Below are 24,935 nucleotides of genomic sequence, written 5' to 3' on the forward strand. Positions count from 1 at the left end.
GATGACGAAACAGCCTCAATACTGCAAAAGACAACAGCATTAAATACCAGCGCGCCAGAAAAGCACCCATAACGCCACCCCAACTTCAGGAACACCACCAAAGCGCAAGCGCACTGGCACACTGTTACCCGATTTGCCCACTTCCCACTCCTGGTCTCCTCAGTTTCACTTCCCCTCATTTGCACATCTGCTTCCGGGGCATAGTAGCCTCGGCCCCTCCTCAGCTCTTACCCTCCTCTGCCCGAGGAGGGGGGAGTCGAGGGGGTGGGGAAGAGTTCGTTGTTTGTTTACACGATGTGAGCGGAAAAAGAGACCAATAAAGTTTATTCTGGAAACAAAAGGAAAAAAACAGGGGTGACAGAGAAAGGAGACGGGGGCGGGGGCGTGTGGCTGGGGCTAGCGAGGAGAGGCAACGAGAAGGAGAAAGCAGCAGTTCCGGTGCCGCCGCTGCGGCCGCTGAGGTCTCGGGCTGCTGCCGCCGGGCCGCTGGGGCTGGGGCCGCCGGCGAGGCAGGGCTCGGGCCCGGCCGGGCAGCTCCGGAGCGGCGGGGGAGAGGGGCCGGGAGGCGGGGGCTGTGCCGCCCGCTCTCCTCTCCCTCGGCGCCGCCGCCGCCGCCGCCGCCCGCGGGGCTGGGACCCGATGCGGTTAGAGCCGCGGAGCCTCGAGGAGCCCCAAGCGTGAGTAGAACGCGGACTGGCCGGGAGCGGGCGCGGTCGGGACGGGGCCGGGTGGGTGCTTGTCTTGGGCGGGGGCTGCCTGCCGGTCGTTTCTCCGAGCGTCGGCCCGCATCGGAGTTCGCCTGCGATCGCCGCTCCCTCTCCCCCGCCTGCTGCTGGCCTCACCCTGATGGAGAGGCGAGGGTTCGCCGCTCCCTCTTTTCTCCCTCTGGCCGCCGCCTCGCTCCTCGTTTCCTTCCTCTCCCATTTTTGGGGATGGGGCGGCTAGGACTGAGGAAGTGCGCCCAGGGCCGCCGCCCCGGCCGCGGTGGCTCGGTCCCCCTCGCCCTTGCACATCCACCCGGCCCGCGAGCACCGCGGCGTGAGGGATCCCGGCGCCGAGCCGCGAGCTGTTCCTGAGGGGCTGTCACGCCCGAGGACTCCGGCCCCGCCAGCCCGGCGACCCTGCGTTTGCCTCATACTGGGTTTAAATCGCCCGGCTGGGGCTTGGAAGGAAAACCTCCCCCCACCCTGCACTTCTCCTCCCACCCTTCCTCTCGAAGTTGTTGTTTTCGTCTTAACCGAGACAGTCAAACGTATTGGATCTTTCATTCATAGACCTGAGACGTTGTCTCGTGATTTGTGCCTTTACCAATTCTATTATGTGGTGCCTGCTTCATAGCTCCTAAGTGGCTCGGAAAGGTAGGGTAGCGCCCAGGATTGGGCTGTGTCAACACCAGACGTTCGTCCAGTGTGTTTTGATCGCGGCTTGAGGGGTTTATTTTAGGATGCAAAAGGAATAATGGTGATGGTGGCTAGTTACCAGACTTAGGAATCGAAAGCTCTTTTCTTGGATGTCAGTAATTGGGGAGCTGTTTACGTAGTTATATAAAGGGTAAGGGGAGCGCAACAAGAGGGGGCTCTGTAAAAACAGCCTACATATTCTTTAGTGAAGTAGAGTTGTGATTTTGTTTGGTGAAGCTTCCTCATTCCAGCACTGCGCCTTTGTGCACATGCAGGGCATGGGTTTGCGAGATGATGTTTTGAATCGTAGTTTGTGAGGCCTGGGAGAACCCCTAGAAAACTTGGGTAGGTGAACTCCTGGTAACTCAAGTCGTCGGTAGTTACTGCGGCCACATTTGAACCACTGTGGGCAGTACTGATCGCATGTTTTCCTGCTCAGAAGATGGGTTCTCTGGGTATTTGCTTACATTGCACTGTACAAAATTTGTTTATTTGCTGGATTGCGTGTTGTTAAGGAAAGACCTGCAAAATACTTAAGATACCATGTTGCTAATTTAATTTGTATAAATCAGAACACGTCTTTATTAATGGACTCCAGAAGCAATTGCAGTGTAAGAATTTGTTAATATGTCTATGTATTCAAGTTTTAACATTTTTTAACTGAAGCATTGAATTCTGGCTGACAGCATAGATCTCTATCTAACCATCACATGTTCTGGAAAATTTTAATTATCAGATTAACTGTTCTGCAGTGTCATCAGCCAAAATTATCTGAAGAGGGCCCAGTGTTTGTGTGTGTGTGTGCGTGTGCGTGTGCATGTGTGTGTGTGTGTGTGTTGGTGTTTTGTTTGGTTTTCTAAGTTTTCTCATTTCACGTTTTGGATAAAATTAAATTTCATCCATAACTTTTTTCAGAAGTTTCTTGTGGGTTTTTCATCATTGTAAGATGGAGTGTTTTCCTATTAAAATCACAAAATAGGTCATTGAAAGAAGTGATAGCACATCGTAATAGTAATAGCATCATGAAATGCAAGTGAATGAATACTAACTTAATAGTTTATCATTGACTATGAATATAAAGTTTGAAAGGCATTCCTATCAGTTTCAGTTGAAGAGTTAAAAATGAACCACATATAAATGCAGAACAGTGTTTTTATATGTCTAAAGTTTTTGTTTTTCAATTTTAAGTAAATTGGGTAGAAAATTAAAGAGATATCACTAAATACAAATGCTGTACTTAAACCCAAAAATTACCACGTGAAAGTGTATATTATCATGGGCAAGATATATGTGAAAGTGAGACTATAAAAGAGCAGTGGCTTTGCCTGGCTCTGAATGGAACAACCCTTCTTGAGGCAGAGCTTCCTTCCTGTCAGGGGAAGATCCTCTCCATCCCAAATAAGTATTCCCTTAAAAAAAAAAAGTAAATTTATAAATTAAATACATATATGATAAGGTAGATCATACGTTTCCTAAAACAGTTTACTTTGTGTATAGCTTTCCTTATTAGTGCCCTTTAGTGAATAAAGAATTTTTAACATTAGCTATTACCATTTAAAGGGCATTTGCTCTGTTGATCTGTTTATTTGAAAAGGGCTAGCTTAATCCCGTTTGATCTCTTTAGAAACTAAAATAGTATTAAAAGGATCAGTTCTCTATTTTATTATTTAAATATCTTGAACTTCAAGGTAGGGGTGATTCTTTAAATGAAATGTGTTTCTTAAGCATCATAAAAGATTTTATCTCTGGTGAAAATATTTGTAATCTTTAAAATTGTGCAACTTTAGAAGCATAAATCTTGGAAAACTATGGTTTATATTTTATTAGCATAGTTATTGAGCTATTTTATTAAATATATTTATCTTGAGCTACACAACAGCCCTGTAGAGAAGGCAGTATTACTGTCTCTGAGAAATGACATTTTAATCTAAGGTCAGACAGGTGTCAGGTGACAACTCATTGACAAAACTAATGCTTTGTGACTCCTTTCATTTTATCATGCTACCTCTAACCTGCTCCAGCCTGCTTTTTAATAGGTAAAGAAACTAGGGCCCAGAGATACTAAGATCACCTTTTCCCTTATTTACAGTAATAATGTATATATTTAATTCCCCATATAGCTTAAACAGTGGTTTTTGATCCTGGCCACATATTAGAATCATCTAGTTAGCTTTTTAAAAATATCAGTGCCGGGGTCTCATTCCTAGAGATTCTGATTTAATTGGTCTGAGAGGGAGCCCAGACATGTGTTTATTTGTTTTTAAGTTCCCCAGGTAATTCTAATAGACACAATTGTAAAGCCCTTGCTTTCTAAGACTTATATGATTTGTTTCTTGCTTCTCTCTCTAGGTTCATCTCTTCCTCCTCCTCCTACAGCTCCCTTGGCCTTTTCCTGCTTCATGTGCAAATGCTGTTTGCTTTTCCTGAAACATTTGCATATTTCATACCCTTTCCTTAACTGGCTGACTCCTACTCATCTTTCATATCAACTCCTTTGAAAAGTCTAGTCTGGGTTAGGTGCCCTTGCTTCCTGTTCCCATAATATCTTGTACTCCTCTGTCATAGCATTGACTCACTGCATTGGTAATTGCCAATTTATTTGTTGGTATCCTCCACCAAGATGTAAATCATGAGAAGGATAGGGGCTCTATCTTATATACAGTTGTATTCTCATTGCCAAGCACAGTAGCCAGTACATAATAGGCAGTTATTCACTGAATAAATAAATATATTGACAACAGACTTCTTTACAACATGTAATAATTTATAAATGCCAATTAAGCTTTTATTCTTGCCAAACACATTTATTATTTTTGGTCACTATGTACATCCCTGCACCTGCCACACATATGAATTTTATTTGGAGACAGTTGAGATGTTCTAAATTACATATAAATTATATCAAGAGTGATACTCAACCCCAAACACACACACACACACACACAAATAATTATACACAGAACTGTACTGGAAATCAGGAGATATGAATTCAAGTCCCAGCCTCGCCACAAGTGTGTCCCTTGGGCAAGTCTCAGTCTTTTGGGGCCTCAGTTTCCTCATCTGTAACATAGAGGAATTGTACTGAATGTTCTACATGGTAGAACATGGTGATCGTGCCTTAAAATCCTATGAGTACTAAAAATATTGACTTTGGAAAATCTGAACCTGCTTGGATCAAAACCTGGCTTCTATACTTACTGGCAGGATTACTTTGGACAGATTTCCTAATGTGTATAATGGGAGTAATTACTACTCAACAGAGTTGTTGTTGTTTTTGTTTTTGTTGAATTAAATGAGATAATGTAGATCCAAGAAAGTTTTTGTCCTGGATCAGATGTTTAATACATGTTCATTTCCTTTCCCCTTAAAAGGTGTTAGACCTCATGATTGGACTTATCTGAGATAAGAAAAAAGACACAGTTTATGTAATAAATCCTGTTTTCCACTTTGCTGACTGCTAGCTTTACAGATGTGACTAGGGACCAAAAACCACGTGGCTTTTAGTTTCATTTTCTTAGAACCTATTCCACTGTCAAACATCCAGGTGTTAGTCAACCTGCTTGGGAAAGAATTATACCTAGAAGTTTGAACCATGACAGGATAGCAAGTGTCAAGCTATCTATACATCCATAATACATAATATGGAGGAAGGGAGAATCTAAACTGATGACCTGATGCCATCTCCAAAGAGAAGTAAAATCAGACTTGACCATTCCAGAAGAATGGGCAGATTAAAACTAAGGATGATTTACAAAAGAAGACCCAGAGATTTTGGTGAAATCTCTGTTTGCCAGACCTTAAAATTCAGGAACATTTATTTAGTAATTTCTAGGAGATACAGGGAATATACCTCTGGTCAGGACCAATTTCAGAATATTGTTCTCAATATCAGAAGTGGTTACAGATATCAGTTAGCAGACTGAAGTTATTGATATCTTTCTCCATTTGGAAGCCATGTATCTTAATTTTATATGGTTATTTTAACCTTCATTTATTTGGTAATAGAGTTACCTTACACACAATGTAAAAGTATCTCTGCTGAAGTTTCTGGATACCAGTCTTATTTATTTATTTATTTATTTTTGCGGTACGCGGGCCTCTCACTGCTGTGGCCCCTGCGGAGCACAGGCTCCGGACGCGCAGGCCCAGCAGCCATGGCTCACGGGCCCAGCCGCTTCGCGGCGTGTGGGATCCTCCCGGACCGGACCGGGGCACGAACCCATGTCCCCTGCATCAGCAGGCGGACTCTCAACCACTGCACCACCAGGGAAGCCCGACCAGTCTTATTTTTGTATAAAGCAAATTGACTTGTCTGAGTTCTCCCTTAAGTTTATATTTAAAGTGAAGTTTATTATCTTTTTAGAAAAAGTACTGTAATAAAAATTTAAAATAGCGGGTAGGAGAAACTGAAGTCTTAAGGGTGTAAAAAAAGAAGCATGAGGCAACACACAGTGGAGTCTGAGGATTCGACTTAAAGGCTGGAGATTTCCATCATTCATAAAGGTTATTCAACCTTAGATATACTGATAACGTTTTATAGACATTTATATTATTCACATTTAATCCTTTATTAACATGAATCAATTGATGCTGGTTAAGGAAGTTTTAGATGTTCTCTCTCCCTCTCCTCAACTATACAGTTTGGGGAGTTTAAAATTAAAATGCTTCAACAGAAAGTTTATAAATTTATAGTAAGAGTGGTGGCTTAGAGTTTTTTCTTCAAGTTTAATATTTCTTACAGTGAAACTGTATTTAGTATAGATTATGGTGCTGTGGTCTGGATGGCTGAAAAGACTAAATTCCAATCCCAAACTGCTACTTTGTATTAGTGTAAGGGGGAGAGGAGGCAGACTGTATCACATCTTTGCCTCTCTTTCTGCAATGATACAATAGGAATTATAATATGTTGCTTGCTAATAATTCATATAATTAATGATGTAATTTAAATGATCCAAATTGCATAAAATTATTTATGGGAAAATGTATACATATTAATCATTATTTTAAATTTATACCTAGTACAAGAATAACATGTTTCATATTTGATCTGACAATTAAACACTCATTTCTTCTGTATCATTTTGCTAGTTAGCTTGATAGTTTATCTAAATTGCACTCATTTATAAGAGGTTAAGTTTTAGTAACTTTTAGTATATAATTGGAATTGTTACAAAGGAGTCTCTGTATCAGGGCCAGCATTGCCATTTGAAATAAGTGTGGGATTTAAAAAGAAAAAAAAAGTAAGAATTTTTACAGGCCATACTTATCTGCTACACTTCAGATTTTAAATATTTGTGTAGTGGAAGCCAAAGAAGTCAGTGTTGTGATGTGAAAAAAGCTACATTAGGATAGAATCATTCTGTTCTGATCATAACTCTCTTGCCAAACTCACCAAGAGTTAGTAAGATTCAGTGGAGAGATACATCTTATAAAGTACTGTAGAGATTTAAAGCAATATTATGAAGATAATTTTAAGCATAAATTTTTTAACAGGAGGAGACCATGTTTGTGTTCATTCTTATATCCTCAGCACATAGCATAGTACCCAAAAGTAGGTGATCAGTAAGTGATATTTTTGCAGTAGAATCATAATTGGGAATCAAAACACTTTTCTTATCTTTCTATCAATTAGTAGCTATATATTTTAAACTATCTGAAAAGTATATAAATTGCTGTGCCAGTCTTAGTTGATCATTTACTGAGTATACATTTGAAGTAGATAGGAAACACATTTCTATAAGTTGTTAACTAGTGCATATTTCTACTGATGTTTGTAGACATTTTAAACAAAGATTGATAGATTAGGAGAAGCTGTGTCCTAAAAGAACATTGGGTCAAGAGTCTGAAAATCTAGTTTCTATATTGAACTATTAACTAACTCTTTGGCGTTAGATCTTTACCTTTTAGCACTTTTCTTTACCTGAAAAATTTCTAAGGTTCTTTACAATTCCAAAATGCTATGAGATTCCTAGCATTTTAAAGTCTCTTTTTTTTTACTTTAATTAATTAATTAATTAATTTTTTTGGCTGTGTGGGGTCTTTGTTGCTGCACGTGGGCTTTCTCTAGTTGCAGAGAGCGGGGGCTACTCTTTGTTGCAGTGCACGGGCTTCTCATTGCAGTGGCTTCTTTTGTTGTGGAGCACGGGCCCTAGGCGCACGGGCTTCAGTAGTTGCGGCACGTGGGCTCGGTAGGTGTGGATTGCGGGCTCTAGAGCGCAGGCTCAGTAGATGTGGCGCACGGGCTTAGTTGCTCCGCGGCATGTGGGATCTTCCCGGACCAGGGATTGAACCCGTGTCCCCTGCATTGGCAGGCAGATTCTTAACCACTGCGCCACCAGGGAAGTCCTAAAGCCTATTTCTTATTTCAGGGAAGAGTAAGTTAAGCCACTCCCTAGAGGGAAGATGGTCCTATCTCAGTTTGTTGTATCTTCAGAAGCAAAAATCTTTTTTTTCTGCCTTTTTATAAATTTGCACATATTTGAAGGCCCTTTGTGAAATTCTGTGACAGAGAAAAGCTGCCATCAGAAAAGAATGGACTGGGGGCTTCCCTGGTGGCACAGTGGTTGAGAGTCCGCCTGCCGATGCAGGGGACACGGGTTCGTGCCCCGGTCCGGGAAGATCCCACATGCCGCGGAGTGGCTGGGCCCGTGAGCCATGGCCGCTGAGCCTGCGCGTCCGGAGCCTGTGCTCCACAATGGGAGAGGCCACAACAGTGAGAGGCCTGCGTACCGCAAAAAAAAAAAAAAAAAAAAAAAAAAAAAGAAAAGAATGGACTGGAAAGATTTTCTTTCTTTCTTTCTGAAACCTTCAGTGACTTTGGAGGATCAGAGTTGTACAGGCATGGCCATTTTGGTTACTGGCAAAGGCATTGCCAGTAAGCGACTGACAGACATTGAGAGTAGATCATCCATTGCACACCAGTTGCCAGGGTTATGAAGGCCAGAAAACCTGTCACAGCACCCTTAATAGCCATTGGCAACCATCTTTACTTTAGTTAAAGACTTCTAGGAAAATATGTTCCATACTTTCCTTTGGTAACCCATCCCACTAGATGGTTTTCAGAAAATATGTTCTAATCTTAGAAACATAATTCCAGAGGCATAGTAACCCTCTTTTTTCTAGATGTATCCTCTGTTGTGCAGACAGATATATGAAAAGATGACAAAAATAATTGTCCTTGTCAGAAAGCAATGGTGTGTATGCTATTGATTTGTTGTTTCTATGAGAATGTTCAAATTACCTTCAACTTTTGAATAGTTTTTAACCAGCAAACTGTTCAGGTAATGAGATATTATTTAGAGTTATTTTGAGTATGTACTCATTTTTCAACAAGCTAAGCAGATTTCTGTGGCTTTTCTTTGACAGATCATGCTTTTCCAAGTACTTTTCTGATGGACTTACTGCAGGTCTAGACCTGAAAGTACTATTGCATTTTGAAACAATTGACTGCCTTTAGCCTAAAAGCAAGTGAATTGTGTGTGTGTGTTTTGGGTTTTTCCTTAGGAGGTTAACTTCTTGACAAGTACAAAAACCTTGGAGTTTTCTGCTAAATAAGCTGCTTTTCTGGAATATAGATTTATGGGGCATGTCATCAAAAGTAAAGCAGCATTAATGGGAAAAATTGTCAGGAAAAAGATTGAAAGTAGACACAACTATAAAGTCAATCTGAAATCAAATCATATATGACAGCAAAGAAAGGAAAAATTGTATTTTCACACTGTTGTTTTTATACTTATTGTAAATATTAGCAGTAGCATCATTTTAAAGTTATTTTTCCTATGAAGATTTCCTTAAAATCTAATGGCTATTATTTGCAGTTGAGACCTTGATAGGCAGCATCTTAAAGTATTTGTGAAAGTGATATTCGTACTCTTTTTCTCTAAGTATATACCAGTTGTAAAAGTTGAACATGACTTTATCAAAGCAGTTTCTGTACTAGTCTTGATCATTACAATGGTAGTAAAATCCAAAGCAATTTATAATATTAGTGATTTTATGGTTCGGAGACTGGTAGTTTGTTTTCACTAGAAGTGACCAACTTTCAAATTTCTTAGTGATATTGTAGGACTTAAGATTTCCTCAAAATCACTGTGAATAATTTTGACTATTTCTATGCAGTGAAATGGCTCTTTTTAGAGCCATGTGTTGTTCACAGACACTACTAATATACAGCTAAATGATTACTAATGAACAACGACTGAAGCACAGCTAAATGTATCATGCGATGGTGTTTTGTTAGAGTTTAAATATCAGATATATAAATTTGTTATGTACATTCCTCCTGCAAATAATTTTTTTCCCCAGCCAAAATGGGAGCAAGTAATCTGACAACGGTTGGAATATTTGAAGTCAGAACAGTCTTAGAAAATACACAAAATATGGTCAGTATATGTAGGCTTCTTTAATTTTTCTTTTCCTAAATGTATGTCACAATGGCTAAGAGTATGTGTTCTGAAGCCAGACTGTCAAAATTTCTAGTTTTGTAATTGAGGGCAAATTATTTAACCTGTCTGGGTTAAATATTCTCTGGGTTAATACGTATTTCCTCATTTGTAGAAAAGGGATAATAGCAATACCTACATCATAATATTATAATGAAGGTTAAATGCCGAATACATGAAAGCATTTAGAATAGTGCCTAGTACATAGTAAGCACTTAATAAATATCTGTATGCTACTTGAGAGCACTAACCATGTCATATTCATCGATTTATTTGGGGGCTTTAACATTTTGTAGTGAATTGGATCCTGTACATTTTGAGGATTTTCTAATGAATCCTTTCTCTGGAGCGTGAACAGTAAGGTTCCTTTCTAACAAGCTTCTTGACATTACTGCTTGCTTTTTGTTCTATTACAGTTTTTTAAAGTTTCATTCTCACTCTGGGAATTTGAATTCTATTTCATACCTAGTCCTAAGAGAAGTTAGCATATAGAGATTTAGCATGATCGGAATGAAGGTTTAGTGGACAGAAAGGAATTAAGTAAGTGGACGTACATTTTTCACACCTAGTCTGAGCTTCCTATGGATTGTTTTTCCCCGTCCATTCCTGGAATCTCAGAATCCTCAGCAGATGTCCTTTTTCTTTTTTGTTGAAGTATGGTTGATTTATGATATTAAATTAGTTTCAGGTGTACAACATAGTGATTCAGTATTTTTCTAGACTATACTCCATTTAAAGTTATTATAAAATATTGGCTATCTCCCATGTGCTGTACAACATATCCTTGTAGCCTATTTATTTTATACTTATTAATTTGTACCTCTTAATCTCCTACCTCTATATTTTCCCTCCACTTCCCTCTCCCCACTGGTAACCACTAGTTTGTTCTCAATATTTGTGAGTCTGTTTTTGTTCTGTTATATTCACTCATTTATTTTTTAGATTCCACATGTAAGTGATAACATACAGTATTTGTCTTTCTCTGTCTGACTTATTTTGCTAAGCATAATACTCTTGAGGTTCATCAGTTTTGTTGCAGATGGCAAAATTTCATTCTTTTTTATGGCTGAGTAATATTCCATTGTATACATATATACCACATCTTCTTTATCTGTTTATCTGTTGGTGGACACTTAGGTTGCTTCCATATCTTGGCAATTGTAAATAATGCTGCTATGAACGTTAGGGTGCTTGTATCTTTTTGAACTAGTGTTTTTGTTTTCTTTGGCTATATATCTAGGAGTGGAATTGCTGGATCATATGGTAGTTCTATTTTTAGTTTTTTGAGGAACCTCCATACTGTTTTCCACAGTGGCTGCACCAGTTAACATTCCCACCAAGAGTGTACAAGGGTTCCCTTTACTCCACATCCTCACCAACATTTGTTATTTATGGTCTTTTTTATGATAGCCATTCTGACAGTTGTGAGGTGGTATCTTATTGTGGTTTTAATTCACATTTCTCAGGTGATTAACAAGCTTGAGCATCTTTTTGTGTGCCTGTTGGCTGTCTGTATGTCTTCTTTGGGAAAGTGTCTATTTAGTCTAATGCACACTTTTTAATTGAGTTGTTTGTTTTTTGGCGTTGAGTTGTGTGATCTCTTTATATATTTTGGATATTACTCCTTATCAGTCATATCATTTGCTGATATTTTCTCCCATTCTTTAGGTTGTCTTTTCGTTTTCTTGATGGTTACCTTTGCTGTGTAAAAGCTTTTAAGTTTAATTAGGTCTCATTTGTTTATTTTTGCTTTTGTTTCCTTTGCCTTAGGAGACAGAGCCAAAAAAAACATTGCTAAGATTTATGTCAGAGAGTGTTCTGCTTATGTTTTCTTCTAGGAGTTTTATGTTTTCCAGTCTTAGTTAGGTCTTTAATTTATTTTGAGTTTATTTTTGTATCTGGTATGAGAAAATGTTCTAATTCCAGTCTTTTACATGCAACTGTCCAGTTTTCCCAGCACCGCTTATTGAAGAGACTGTCTTTTCTCCATTGTATATTCTTGCCTCCTTTGTCAAGATGAATAATTGACCATAGGTGCAAGGGTTTATTTCTGGGCTTTCTATTCTGTCCAAGGATCTGTCTGTTTTTGTGCCAATGCCATAGTGTTTTGGTATCTGTAGCTTTGTAATGTAGTCTGAAGTCAGGGAATGTGATACCTCCAGTTTTGTTCTTTTTTCTCAAGATTGTTTGGCTATTTGAGGTCTTTTGTGGTTCCATATAAATTTTAGGATTGTTTGTTCTAGTTCTATGGAAGATGTCATGGGTATTTTGGTAGGGATTGCCTTAAATCTGTAGATTGCTTTGGGTAGTATGGACATTTTAACAACATTAATTCTTCTAGTCCATGAATACAAGATATCTTTCCATTTCTTTGTGTCATCTTCAATGTTCTTCATCACTGTTTTAGAGTTTTCAAAGTATAGGTCTTTCACATCCTTGGTTAAGTGTATTTCTAGGTATTTTATTCTTTTTGATGTGATTTTAAATGGGATTGTTTTCTTACTTTCTCTTTCTGGTAGTTCATTATTAGTGTATAAAAAAAGCAGTAGATTCCTGTAAACTAATCTTGTATCCTGCAGCTTTCCTGAATTCATTTATTAGTTCTAATAGTTTTGGTGTGGAGACTAGGGTTTTCTATATACAGTATCACATCATCTGCAAATAGTGACAGTTTTACTTCTTCCCTTCTAATTTGGATGCCTTTTATTTCTTTCTCTTGTCTGATTTCTGTGGCTAGAATTTCCAGTACTGTGTTAAATAGAAGTGGCAAGAGTGGGCATCCTTGTCTTGTTCCTGGTTTTAGAGGAAAAACTTTCAGCATTTCACCATTGAGTATGATATTAGCTGTGGGTTTGTCATAAATGGCCTTTATTATGTTGAGATATGTTCCCTCTATACCAACTTTACTGAGGGTTTTTATCATGAATGGATGTCAAATTTTGTCAAATGCTTTTTCTGCATCTATTGAGATGATCATGTAGTTTTTATCCTTCCTTTTGTTAATGTGGTGTTTCACATTGATTTGCAGATACTGAATCGTCTTTGCATCCCTGGAATAAATCCCACTTGATCATGGTATATGATCCTTTTTATATATTGATGAATTCTGTTTGCTAATATTTTGTCAAGGATTTTTGCATCTATATTCATCAGAGATATTGGCCTGTAATTTTCTTTTTTTGTAGTGTCTTTGTCTGATTTTACTATCAGGGTAGTGGTGGCCTCATAGAACGAATTTGAGGGTTTTCTGTCCTCTTCAATTTTTTGGAATAGTCTGAGAAGGATGGGTGTTAGCTCTCCTTTATATGTTTGGTAGAATTCCTCTGTGAAGCCCTCTGGTCCTGGACTTCTGTTTGCCTCCAGCAGCTGTCTTAATAGCACTCTGCCATTGAAGCAGTACTTGTTTCATGCTACTAGGTATTTCCTTTCCCTGTCTTTCTTTATGCACTAAGTGGTAATAGTGTCATATTGTCACATAGTTGCTATGTTACATGGCTTATGTAGAATTCTCATGTCATGTTGTAAAGCTGCTTGTATTTCACTTCTCTGTTATACTTGCTATGAAGTCTTAATGAATACAGATTTAACTCTTTTGTGTATCATTCTGTTTGTTATGTAGTTTACACTGACTGGGCATTGTATAAACCTTACAAGTTATTTACATGAAAATAAGGAAAGCAGCCATGTATGCTGAATATTTTCATCAGTTCAGTCTCTTAAGTCTTTGCCTTAATCACTAATGATGCTACCTGGCATCATTGATGCAAGTTTCTGTGGCATCATCTACAATAAGTCCCCTACACACGAACCTTCAAGTTGCAAACTTTCAAACGTGAGAACGTGCATTCGCACGTCCAATCACATAAGTTAGTTCACATGTCTGGCATACATTGTCATGTGCGTGTGGTTGTGCTTTTGTGTACTTTACTGTACAGTACTATATAGGGTACAGCAGTACAGTATCTTTATTTCAAGCCCAGGATGTCTGGAAGCAAGCGTAAAAGCAGCGGTGATGTAGCTGGTACTATACTGTACTTTCAAGGTACTGTACTGTAAGATTAAAAATATTTTCTTCATTTTTTGTTTGTTTTTTACACACTATTTGTGTGAAAAGTATTATAAACCTAATACAGTACAATACTATATAGCCGATTGTGTTAGTTGGGTACCTAGGCTGCCTTTGTTGGACTTACTCTCAGAACAGAACTCGTTTGTATAGAGGGGACTTACTGTACCTGGTTTCAGTACTGTGGTTGGCACCTTATATAAATGAGACTATTAGTGCATATTTAAGTTTTTGATAACTATATGTAAATTTATGTCTTCTTACCTCTTACTTTTTAACAGTTTTCACCAGACTGCTCTTGATGGTCATACAAGGTAACTTATTTTTCTCAAGTTGATGATCCCATAGTCTATATCTCTCATGTACCAGGTTAATAATAACAATAAAACCCACACACCTTTTATGTTTTTCTTTTTTTTAACGTCTTTATTAGAGTATAATTGCTTTACAATGGTGTGTTAGTTTCTGCTTTAAAACAAACTGAATCAGTTATACATATATATATGTCCCCATATCTCTTCCCTCTTGCATCTCCCTCCCTGCCACCCTCCCTATCCCACCCCTCTAGGTGGACACAAAGCTGATCTCCCTGTGCTATGCGGCTGCTTCCCATTAGCTATCTATTTTATGTTTGGTAGTGTATATATGTCCATGCCACTCTCTCAATTAGTCCCAGCTTACATGTCCCCCTCCCCATATCCTCAAGTCCATTCCCTAGTAGGTCTGCATCTTTATTTCCGTCTTGCCCCTAGGTTCTTCTGACATTTCTTTTCTTTTCTTTTTTTTAGATTCGATATATATGTGTTAACATATGGTATTTGTTTTTCTGTTTCTGACTTACTTCACTCTGTATGACAGTCTCTAGGTCCATCCACCTCACTACAAATAACTCACTTTCATTCCTTTTTATGACTGAGTAATATTCCATTGTATATATGTGCCACATCTTCTTTATTCATTCATCTGTTGATGGACACTTAGGTTGTTTCCATGTCCTGGCTATTGTAAATAGAGCTGCAATGACAATTGTGGTACATGACTCTTTTTGAATTATGGTTTTCTCAGGGTATATGCCCAGTAGTGGGATTGGTGGGTCGTATGGTAGTTCTGTTTTTAGTTTTTAAAGAAACCTTTATACTGTTCTCCATAGTAGTTGTATCAATTTACATTCCCACCAACAGTGCAAGAGGGTTCCCTTTTCTCCACACCCTCTCCAGCATTTATTGTTTCTAGATATTTTGATGATAGCCATTCTGACCGGTGTGGGATGATATCTCATTGTAGTTTTGACTTGCATTTCTCTAATGATTAATGATGTTGAGCATTCTTTCATGTGTTTGTTGGCAATCTGTATATGTTCTTTGGAGAAATGTCTGTTTCGGTTTTATGCCCATTTTTGGATTGGTTTGTTTGTTTTTTTATTATTGAGCTGCATGAGTTGCTTGTATGTTTTGGAGATTAATCCTTTGTCAGTTGCTTCATTTGCAAATATTTTCTCCCATTCTGAGGGTTGTCTTTTCATCTTGTTTATGGTTTCCTTTGCTGTGCAAAAGCTTTTAAGTTTCATTAGGTCCCATTTGTTTATTTTTATTTTTATTTCCATTCCTCTAGGAGGTGGGTCCAAAAGGATCTTGCTGTGATTTATGTCATAGAGTGTTCTGCCTATGTTTTCCTCTAAGAGTTTGATGGTGTCTGGCCTTATATTTAGGTCTTTAATCCATTTGGAATTTATTTTTGTGTATGGTGTTAGGGAGTGTTCTAATTTCATTCTTTTACATATAGCTGTCCAGTTTAACCAGCACCACTTATTGAAGAGGCTGTCTTTTCTCCACTGTATATTCTTGCCTCTTTTATCAAAGGTAAGGTGACCATATGTGCGTGGGTTTATCTCTGGGCTTCCTATCCTGTTCCATTGATCTATATTTCTGTTTTTGTGCCAGTACCATACTGTCTTGATTACTTTAGCTTTGTAGTATAGTCTGAAGTCAGGGAGCCTGATTCCTCCAGCTCCGTTTTTCTTTCGCAAGATTGCTTTGACTATTCGGGGTCTTTAGTGTTTCCATTCAAATTGTGAAATTTTTTATTCTACTTCTGTGAAAAATCCGACTCGTAATTTGATAGGGACTGCATTGAGTCTGTAGATTGCTTTGGGTAGTAGAGTCATTTTCACGATGTTGATTTTTCCAATCCAAGAACATGGTATATCTCTCCATCTGTTTGTATCATGTTTAAATTCTTTCATCAGTGTCTTATAATTTTCTGCATACATGTCTTTTGTCTCTTTAGGTAGGTTTATTCCTAGATATTTTATTCTTTTTCTTGCAAGGGTAAATGGGAGTGTTTTCTTAATTTCACTTTCAGATTTTTCATCATTAGTGTATAGGAATACAAGAGATTTCTGAGCATTAATTTTGTATCTGGCTACTTTACCAAATTCATTGATTAGCTCTAGTAGTTTTCTGATAGCATCTTTAGGATTCTCTATGTATAGTATCATGTCATCTGCAAACAGTGACAGCTTTACTTGTTCTTTTCCAATTTGGATTCCTTTTATTTCTTTTTCTTCTCTGATTGCTGTGGCTAAAACTTCCAAAACTATGTTGAATAATAGTGCTGAGAGTGGACAACCTTGTCTTGTTCCTGATCTTAGTGGAAATGCTTTCAGTTTTTCACCATTGAGGATGATGTTGGCTGTGGGTTTGTCATATATGGCCTTTATTATGTTAAGGAAAGTTCCCTCTATGCCTACTTTCTGAAGGGTTTTTATCATAAATGGGTGTTGAATTTTTCGAAAGCTTTCTCTGTGTCTATTGAGATGATCATATGGTTTTTCTCCTTCAGTTTGTTAATATGGTGTATCACGTTGATTGATTTGCATATGTTGAAGAATCCTTGCATTCCTGGGATAAACCCCACTTGATCATAGTGTATGATCCTTTTAATGTGCTGTTGGATTCTGTTTGCTAGTATTTTGTTGAGGATCTTTGCATCTATGTTCATCAGTGATATTGGCCTGTAGTTTTCTTTGTTTGTGACATCTTGTCTGGTTTTGATATCAGAGTGATGGTGGCCTCTTAGAATGAGTTTGGGAGTGTTCCTCCCTCTGCTATATTTTGGAAGAGTTTGAGAAGGATGGGTGTTAGCTCTTCTCTAAATGTTGGATAGAATTTGCCTGTGAAGCCATCAGGTCCTGGGCTTTTGTTTGTTGGAAGATTTTTAATCACAGTTTCAATTTCAGTGCTTGTGATTGGTTGGTTCATATTTTCTATTTCTTCCTGGTCAGTCTCAGAAGGTTGTGCTTTTCTAAGAATTCGTCCATTTCTTCCAGGTTGTCCCTTTTATTGTCATATACTTGCTTGTAGTAATCTCTCATTATCCTTTGTATTTCTGCAGTGTCAGTTGTTACTTTTCCTTTTTCATTTCTAATTCTGTTGATTTGAGTCTTCTCCCTTTTTTCCTTGATAAGTCTGGCTAATGGTTTATCAATTTTGTTTATCTTCTCAGAGAACCAACTTTTAGTTTTATTGACCTTTGGTTTTGTTTCCTTCATTTCTTTTTCATTTATTTCTGATCTGATCTTTATGATTTTTTCACTTCTGCTAACTTTGGGGTTTTTTTGTTCTTCTTTCTCTAATTGCTTTAGGTGTAAGGTTAGCTTTTTTATTTGAGATGTTTCTTGTTTCTTAAGGTAGGATTGTATTGCTATATAACTTCCCTATTAGAACTGCTTTTGTTGCATCCCGTAGGTTTTGGGTCATTGTGGTTTCATTGTCATTTGTTTCTAGGTCACTTTAAATATGTCCTGCCACTCCCTTCTGGCTTGCAGAGTTTCTGCTGAAAGATCAGCTGTTAACCTTATGGGGATTCCCTTGTGTGTTATTTGTTGTTTTTCCCTTGCTGCTTTTAATATATTTTCTTTGTATTTAGTTTTTGATAGTTTGATTAATATGTGTCTTGGCATGTTTCTCCTTGCATTTATCCTGTATGGGACTCTCTGTGCTTCCTGGACTTGATTAACTATTTCCTTTCCTATATTAGGGAAGTTTTCAACTATAATGTCTTCAAATATTTTCTCAGTCCCTTTCTTTTTCTCTTCTGCTTCTGGGACCCCTATAATTCGAATGTTGGTGCATTTAATGTTGTCCCAGAGGTCTCTGAGACTATCCTCAATTCTTTTCACTCTTTTTTTTTATTCTGCTGTGCAGTAGTTATTTCCGCTATTTTATCTTCCAGGTCACTTATCCGTTTTTCTGCCTCAGTTACTGTGCTATTGATCCCTTCTAGAGAATTTTAAATTTCATTTATTGTGTTGTTCGTCACTGTTTTTTTGCTCTTTAGTTCTTCTAGGTCCTTGTTAAGCATTTCTTGTATTTTCTGCATTCTGTTTCCAAGGTTTTGGATCATTTTTACTATCATTTTGAATTCTTTTTCAGGTAGACTGCCTATTTCCTCTTCATTTGTTAGGTCTGGTGGGTTTTTGCCTTGTTCCTTCATCTGCTGTGTTTTTCTCTGTCTTCTCATTTTGCTTAACTTACTGTGTCTGGGGTCTCCTCTTCACAGGCTACAGGTTCGTAGTTTCCGTTGTTTTTGGTGTCTGCCCCCACTGGCTAAGGTTGGTTCAGTGGGTTGTGTAGGCTTCCTGGTGGAGGGGACTAGTGCCTGCGTTCTGGTGGATGAGGCTGGATTTTGTCTTTCTGGTGGGGAGGTCCACGTCTGGTAGTGTGTTTTGGGGTGTCTCTGGCCTTATTATGATCTTAGGCAGCCTCTGTGCTAATGGATGGAGTTGTGTTCCTGTTTTGCTTGTTGTTTGGCATAGGGTGTCCTGCACAGTAGCTTGCTGGTCATTGAGTGGAGCTGGGTCTTGGCGTTGAGATGGAGATCTCTGGGAGATTTTTGCCGTTTGATATTACGTGGATCTGGGAAGTCTCTTTTGGACCAGTGTCCTGAATTTGGCTCTCCCACCTCAGTGGCACAGCCCTGGCGCCCAGCTGGAGCACCAAGAGGCTGTCCTCCACACGGCCAGGTATGTGAGGAGTTTCTTGCCTTTTGGGAGGTCTGAGGACTTCTGCCAGTGTTCAGTAGGTGTTCTGTAGGAGTTGTTCCACATGTAGATGTATTTCTGATGTATTTGTGGGGAGGAAGGTGATCTCCCTGTCTTACTTTTCCGCCATCTTGAAGCTCCTCTCCCCCACACACTTTTAAATACATATATTATTGTAATTAATTTATACGGAGATTGCTTTAGAAGGTATCTAATTTTTGGCATAATTGTTCAACATTTTTCATTTTTACTTGCTTTTAAATAATTGTTATCATACTCCCAAACATTTTTTAATAGATCTTCATTGGAGTATAATTGCATCACAAAAATGTGTTAGTTTCTGTTGTACAACAAAGTGAATCAACCGTATGCATACATATATCCCCATATCCCTTCCCTCTTGAGCCTCCCTCCCACCCTCCCTATCTCACATCTCTAGGTCATTGCAAAGCACCCAGATGATCTCCCTGTGCTATGCTGCTGCTCTGTGTTAGCATATGGTATTTGTTTTTCTCTTTTTGACTTACTTCACTCTGTATGACAGACTCTAGGTCCATCCATCTCACTACAAATAACTCAATTTCGTTTCTTTTTATGGCTGAGTAATATTCCATTGTATATATGTGCCACATCTTCTTTATCCATTCATCTGTCGTTGGACATTTAGGTTGGTTTCATGTCCTGGCTATTGTAAATAGTACTGCAGTGAACATTGTGGTACATGTCTCTTTTTGAATTATGGCGAAACATTTTTTTAAACTAATGAATTAATTATTTTAATTTTTGGCTGCATTGAGTCTTCGTTGCTGCACGCAGGCTTTCTCTAGTTGCGGAGAGCGGGGGCTACTCTTTGTTGAGGTGCGTGGGCTTCTCATTGCGGTGGCTTCTCTTGTTGCGGGGCACAGGCTCTGGGGCACGTGGGCTTCAGTAGATGTGGCGCACGGGCTCAGTGGTTGTGGCTCGCGGACTCTAGTGTGCAGGCTCAGTAGTTAATGGCACAAGGACTTAGTTGCTCCGCAGCATGTGGGATCTTCCCAGACCAGGGATTGAACCCGTGTCCCCTGCATTGGCAGGCAGATTCTCAACCACTGCGCCACCAGGGAAGCCCCCAAACATTTCTTATGCATGTAAAACTGTATAGAATTTTGTATCTTTTGGGTGGAGGGATGATATCCATAATGAAAAAAAAATAACACAACAGTGGACTGTCCTTGAACTGACAAAGAATTTATTGACAGAATGTGAGAGAAAATTTCCTCGATTTTCTAAGTGTACCTGTTAGCGTGTGTGTGTGTATACATATATATATGTATGTATATATATATATATATTTTGAGTTACCTCAAAACCAAACTTTAAATCTCATGAATTTGGGAAAGGGGAATGTTACAGACTTTGTATATGTTATATCCCTTAATCTTCACAGTAACACTTCAATACGCATCACCTCTCCATCTCACAGTTTAGGAAATTGAAGTTCCACATGTATTCAGTACAATGGAGTCCCATCACATTTAATTTACAAGAATTCAGTTACATATACCCTGCCAAAAGTAAAAACATGGCAAAAGTAATCATTTAAATATTGCAATCACATCCCACTACTGAGCATTTGCTTTAAAGTAGATGTGAGATTAAAGATGTGGATTTGCTGTCACCTCAACAGGTCTCAGTGTGTAGATATGAACTCACTGTGTTGAGTATGATTCTGTTATTCAGACATATGTAATGTTCATACAACATGGCCTCCAATACCAATTCTCTAGTGCTGAACTAAGGAAATAGCAATTTGTTCCTGTGTTGGAAGAAAAACTGCTGTTTTAGACTGGTTGAGCAATTGTGGTGATTTCCAAGGTGGCTTTGCAGTTGTGCCCACAAGAATCTATGCATGTGCATTCTCTCTGGTACATGCCTGCACCTGCATAAATCCACACCATTTTAAATACAACATATATTTTATATATCCCATATATAAATTTATTGTTTTCTAGATTGCTGTATATATTATATCTTTACACAAAATATATTCCTGTACAAGGTGGTATACAAAAATTGTACATTGTAATTTATGGGAGATTTAAGAGATTTTTTTCAAGGAAAATGTTGACTCTGTAAATCTGCAGACTATGTATGTGTTGTTTGCCACTATATACCCAGAGTCTAGCATGTAACCAAGTATAAGGTTTATTGAATAAATGGGCAAAAAAATTTTAATCATTCAGCTAATATATTTTTTTAAATACAAATGTACATATGGTGATCACATTTTCTAAGCCCAGATTTTGAAGGCACTTTTGAAAAATCTGCTTTATTCCCCAGATGGATTAATCTTAAGTCATATTAGAACAATACAGAAAAAAGAATATTAGAAATAACAACTATCTCACATTTGGTCCTAATGTGACCACTAGACTTACTGTTATTTATGTTTCTTTCCTTTCTCCTTTCTGTTCTTTTATATGTATATGGATTTGCTAAAGGAAATACAATTATACTAGGCAAAATTTATTTTATGAAAACTCTGAATGGGTTTCTGCTCTTTCACCTAAAGAACTGGAAAGACTGAAGGATAGAAAATGTAAATAAGGTGACAAATCTACATGTTATTTTCACCTCCTTATGTAATATTGATTCCCTTTGTACAAATACTTTTTGAATTCCTATCTGATTTGTGTAGGGAAAGAGAACTTCCCCTAGGTCCCTGGAAAGAGCTGAGCTGCCATGTGGTGGGGGAGGAAAGGTTTGATGCAGTGAAACAGGTCATTTGCTTATAATTCTAGATCAGAACCAGAATATCTAACCTGCCTGCTAACTACGTGACACTGAATGAGCCACTTATGTTTTATAAGCCTGAAAAGTTGATACTGGATGGCTAGTGACTGAAAGAGATGTTTCCAGGGTGCTGTGTTCCAGAAATGAGCTTATGCAAACAAACTTTAAGAATGTAGAACTCAAATAAGAATGTAGAATTCAAGTAAAATAGCAACTCTAAATAAAATAGGAGCAAGAGTAATTCAACAGTATATTAAGTCTATTTTATGATTACCAAGTAAGAACTATTCTAAGAATGCAAAGATGGCTTAATATGAAATTTTATAATGCATAAATCAATAAATCCAATAAGGGAAATAAAGATCATATCAGTAAATACGGAAAAGAAATTAATAATTGCCTTTTGTCTCTTTAAAACCAGGAACAAAGAGAATTTTCTTAAAAAGTATATCAAACTGAAAGCTAAAATAATGGTTAATGGTGAAAAAGTGACCATTTTTTAAAATTTGGAAACCCATTATCACTATATTACATAGCATTGTTCTGGAAGTTCTGACCAATAAAATAAGACATGAATTAGAAAGAAGAGGAATAAATACTGATAAAGAAGTTACACAGTCCCATTTTCAGTGTTACATAATTGCATTCATAGGAAAACCAACTGAGAAATTACTAGAATTAATAAGAATATAGAGTAACTAGATTTAAGACAAATGGTTTAAAATCAGTAGTTCTCCTTTATGGTAGCAATAATTGTTTAGCAAATATAATAGAAAAGAAATAATTTTTAACAGTATACAGAAAAAGGTTAAATTATGTTCATAAGAAATGTGTGAACCCATGTGAAGAAACCTAAAAACTATTAGGATATGGACAGAGTACGGGTGTAATGAGGACAATGTCATGTTCCTATGAGGAAAGTCCAACTATTACAAATACCAGTTTTTCTCAAGTTAACTTACAGATTTAACACAGTCCTAACTTGTAAAAAATGTGTTTGAGAAATTAACAAGATAATTCTTGATTTTGTCCAAGAGACTAAACAGGTAAAATGGGATAACTGTTAAGCAAAAAATCAACAACAGTGTCAGAGAGCTAACCCTGTAGCCCTATCAGATATCAGAACGTACTATAAAATTATAGTAAATCAAGGAGTTGGATATTGGTAAAAGCATTGATAGGAAAGTCAGTAAAAGGGAATAGAGATCCCAGAAACAGACATTCTAAATATAAAAAAGGAGTTCAGAAATCAGTAGAAAAAGGAAGACATTCAATAAATGTTTTTGAGAGCATTAAATAGTTACAAAAACAAAATCAATTTGATATTTAGCTCATCTCTGTACCAAAATAAATTCTGGATAAATTGAAGAGTTAAGTGGAATAGAGTATTCTTATACTAATCTCATTTAAGAAATATGTTTATCTGGATGGGGAAATAACTTCCAAACATAAAAGAATTGGCAGGGGCAAGTTTATTACATTTGACTCTCAAATAAAACATTGGCATTTATTCTGTCTATTTCTCCCACCTCCCCTCCTACTCCACTTCCCAATACAAGTGAACAAACTGAAAGATGTGCAAACCAGGATTATAAATTTGCAAGAATGTAATATACAGATGTTTAAGTTTTAAGGTGTTCATACAAATACTTCTAAAAACACCATGATCCATGTAAATGAATGAGCAAAGAACTTGAAAAAACAGGTTCGTTTACTAAAGAAAAAATAAAAACATATGGGAAAACGTTTTTCCCAGAAAGATAAAGAAGTGAAACTGTAAGATACAGTGATATATTTTTACTTTCTGAGTTAGCAAGAAATTTTTTCTCACGTTGTTGCTGGTTAAGGTGCTGTGAAACGTCCTTGCTTGTGTATTTCTATTGGCAGTCTAAATTGATTCAACCCTTCTGGAAAGCCAGTTAGCGATTTTTTTTGCCATTAAAATTAACATACCTTTTGAGCTCTTAATTCCATTTGTGTCATTAATAATGTAAATTTTATTTTTAATTTATTTTTTTAAACAACTTTATTGGAGTATAATTGCTTTACAATGGTGCGTTAGTTTCTGCTTTATAACAGAGTGAATTACCTATACATACACATATATCCCCATATCTCCTCCCTCTTGTGTCTCCGTCCCACCCACCCTATCCCACCCCTCTAGGTGGACACAAAGCTGATCTCCCTGTGCTATGTGGCTGCTTCCCACTAGCTATCTATTTTACATTTGGTAGTATATCTATGTCCATGCCACTCTCTCACTTTGTCACAGCTTACCCTTCCCACTCCCCATATCCTCAAGTCCATTCTCTAGTAGGTCTGTGTCTTTATACCCGTCTTACCCCTAGGTTCTTCATGACCTTTTTTTTTTTTTTCTTAGATTCCATATATATGTGTTAGCATACAGCATTTGTTTTTCTCTTTCTGACTTACTTCACTCTGTATGACAGACTCTAGGTCCATCCACCTCACTACAAATATCTCAATTTCATTTCTTTTTATGGCTGAGTAATATTCCATTGTATATATATGCTATATCTTCTTTATCCATTCATACAATTATGGACACTTAGGTTGCTTCCATGTCCTGGCTATTGTAACTAGAGCTGCAGTGAACATTTTGGTACATGACTCTTTTTGATTTATGGTTTTCTCAGGGTATATGCCCAGGAGTGGGATTGCTGGGTCGTATGGTAGTTCTATTTGTAGTTTTTTAGGAACCTCCATGCTGTTCTCCATAGTGGCTGTATCCATTAACATTCCCACCAACAGTTCAAGAGTGTTTCCTTTTCTCCACACCCTCTCCAGCATTTATTGTTTCTAGATTTTTTGATGATGGCCATTCTGACTGGTGTGAGATGATATCTCATTGTAGTTTTGATTTGCATTTCTCTAATGATTAATGATGTTGAGCATTCTTTCATGTGTTTGTTGGCAATCTGTATATTTTCTTTGGAGAAATGTCTATTTAGGTCTTCTGCCCATTTTGGGGTTGGGTTGTTTGTTTTTTTGTTATTGAGCTGCATGAGCTGCTTGTAAATCTTAGAGATTAATCCTTTGTCAGTTGCTTCATTTGCAAATATCTTCTCCCATTCTGAGGGTTGTCTTTTCGTCTTGTTTATGGTTTCCTTTGCTGTGCAAAAGCTTTTAAGTTTCATTAGGTCCCATTTGTTTATTTTTATTTTTATTTCCATTTCTCTAGGAGGTGGGTCAAA

General features: G+C 37.6%; 1 protein-coding gene across 1 annotated transcript in view; it reads left to right on the forward strand.

Moving 5' to 3' along the window:
- Positions 1-210: 210 nt before the first annotated feature.
- The window catches only part of PIK3CA (phosphatidylinositol-4,5-bisphosphate 3-kinase catalytic subunit alpha), a 104,377-nt gene continuing 79,652 nt past the window's right edge, over positions 211-24,935 (forward strand). The window contains exon 1 of the mRNA XM_060099154.1: positions 211-677. The gene's annotated coding sequence lies outside the window, so the exon portion shown is untranslated. The remainder of the gene's footprint in view (positions 678-24,935) is intronic.

This window comes from Mesoplodon densirostris, chromosome 5 (assembly GCF_025265405.1).
Source record: "Mesoplodon densirostris isolate mMesDen1 chromosome 5, mMesDen1 primary haplotype, whole genome shotgun sequence".
Lineage (NCBI taxonomy): Eukaryota > Metazoa > Chordata > Mammalia > Artiodactyla > Ziphiidae > Mesoplodon > Mesoplodon densirostris.